Genomic DNA, 2,778 nt, shown 5'->3' on the forward strand with positions numbered 1-2,778 from the left:
GTGGGTATCAAATTTAGGCACTATTAGCTTAATTTCAGCATTTGTAATGTGCATTAAGGGTGCACATATGTAGACACACGCCATAGTGCACATTAAATTAGGCTAATGCGCATTAACATGTCTTGTGTAGATGTGCCCAGAGAATCCTAAAAGTAACCAGATTTGATTCAGATTAGTTTGTGTTGGTCATTCTTACTAAAATTACTAAAGAAATTGAATTCCAGGGAGGCAATAGTTTGCACTGTATATAATGTGCATAGCTCTGTTCAAAACAGAATGAGACCTTTACCTTCTTACAGCAACATTTTGTGAATATCACATTAACATATGTACTGGTAAATCTAAATATTATTACATCCTTTACCAAAACAAATGAGTTAAGGCATAATTCGGTCATGCTTTTTAAAGCTGAGAACCATTTCTTCACAATAGCAGTTTCCCTGAAGACAGTATGTCAAGTTCTGCTGAAAGTTATGATTCCAGAATTGGACCTTTCTAGTCAAGTCAATTAAACAAAGATAATTTGCTTCTTTTAAATACACAGATTTAATTAATAAAAAAGGTAATGTACAGTTTTCCTGCTATATGCTTTGTGTTAAATTTTTCCAAAACATTTTATTGGTTGGAATCTGTTGAATTAGTTTTCATTAACTCTTAACTGAGGCCCAAGCAAGGTTTATTTAAAAAGCTCATTTTAAGCTGATTTCAGCTTGAATGGACTTTAGCTATGTGAGAACAGAAGATGAATTGTTCCCAGTTCACCACTTCTGGACAAGCAAGATTAGAAGATGGCAGTTTGATATGAATCAGTTCTGTCAGTTTGTTTTCAAGGTCTGTATTTTGAATTTTTCTTGGTACAATGGAAGCACATACATTGGATTTAAGAAAGTTTATTCTAGATTACATGCAGGAGCATTCAAGATCACCATTGCCCATGGCGTTGACAGCTCCTCTGATATTATCATACTAGATTATGACAACAGCATTGACATAATATTAGAAAACAATTAAATGTTCCTGGCATTTCTGCAGCCAGTTGTGGAAAGCAAAACCTTGAAACATGTAGTGATTCACAGACATATAGTGTATGTGAAAAATGCACATTGGAAAGTGAGGGATCTCTAGCCTGAAGCCATCACCTAACCCTCATTATGGGCAGTGATTTTGCTTTGCTTTAAGTATTGTAAGCCATGCTGTAAAAGAGGTCTGTCGCTGTAGGGATAATGTGTACATGCATATACACCAGAGGTGGGCAAAATCTGGCTTGCAGGCCACATCTGGCCCATGGAGGGGCTTTGTCCAGCCTGTGGCTGGTCCCTCAGTCCCACCTGGCCCAGGCATCGTCCCACGGTGGTGGGTCCTGCTGCCCCAGGGGCATGCAGCAGGGCTGGGGCAGCACCACGCTGGACAGCCTTTCTACTTAGCCCAGGCGGCAGCAGCTGCTGGCTAATATTTGACTGTGTATGTCCAGTGCTCAGTTACAGAACTGTGTCCTAGCTTACCAAGATAGGATGCAAAGGCTATTTTGAGGAGCTTCTGTTGTTGAAGTGTGAATTATTTCAATGCCTTTTATGCACTAAAAAAGTATTTGATGTGAATGTAATTGGGCATTTCCCATCTCGTATGAAAATTACTGTAGATATTGACTGCCTTAATTGGAGAAATACTTGGCACCTCAGATAGAATGTAGCTCTGTTACAATTGTAAATCAATAGAAAGATGCAACACCATCGTATATTTGAACAATAAGAAATTGATATTACAATGTTTGCATAACACTATCATGTTCTCATTTAAACTGCTGCATTCTAAAAAAGGAACCTTTATGCTAGAAAAAAGAAGAAAAATTGTGAGGGAAGGAGTGGAAAATGAGATGACTGTGGAATGAAATGGCTAAGGCTAAGGTTTGGTTATGACATATTGGCCCCTGGCACACATTACACTAAGATGTGTTTAACCCGTTGATTTATTTTATTTTTTAGATTTATATCCGCCGTATCCAAAAGGCTCAGAGCAGCTTAAAATAAACAACCTAAAGACACAAGACTCCCCAGACAACACCCCAAAACCAAGACCTCCAACTCCCCCACAACAACCACTGCCTCCCTGCCTAAACCCCACACAAACAAACCTTCCTGCCAATCCCAGCCATGCCTTCCAACTGCCACTCACATCCAGTTACAAGAAACCTTCCTCCAGCCCTTTACACAGAACCTTAATTAGGACCCAATTCTAAGAAAGTTGCATTTATCAGCCAGTGAGTTGCATCTGTGCATTTCATTACTAATCAAAGTCAGCTAAATACATTTGAGTCCTTAAGTACTGGAGATTAAGCTGAATTAGTATTAATATTAGTGCTTCAGTTCAGCCAGACAAGATACTATGACACCTGTGAACATGCACTGGTGAGACTTTTGCTTAAAGAAATAAATATAGAGAGAAAGAATGAGGAGACAGCCTAGCCTATTCAAAATAATTTGGCAGATAGTTCCAACCTATAGCATAAGGCAGAAGTTGAAGTACTTTTGAAACAAAAAAAGTAAATGAAATCATTAATATGGGAGGTAACTTTTGAATGTCGAAATAACCATATTTCATATGATGGTCTCCCCATGGAATATGTAAGTGCTAACATTTGAATAGACACCTCTAGGTGTAAAAGTTAACATAACTTTGATATTAACTGAGCACATTACACGTGTTTTATCACTGTTGTTTTAGGCTCTCATTAGATTCTACTACAGTTTTTCCTCACTTTATGTGGGTTCTGTATGTGCT

This window comes from Gavialis gangeticus, unplaced genomic scaffold (assembly GCF_001723915.1).
Source record: "Gavialis gangeticus isolate Ggan-Ray unplaced genomic scaffold, GavGan_comp1, whole genome shotgun sequence".
NCBI classification, from domain to species: domain Eukaryota; kingdom Metazoa; phylum Chordata; order Crocodylia; family Gavialidae; genus Gavialis; species Gavialis gangeticus.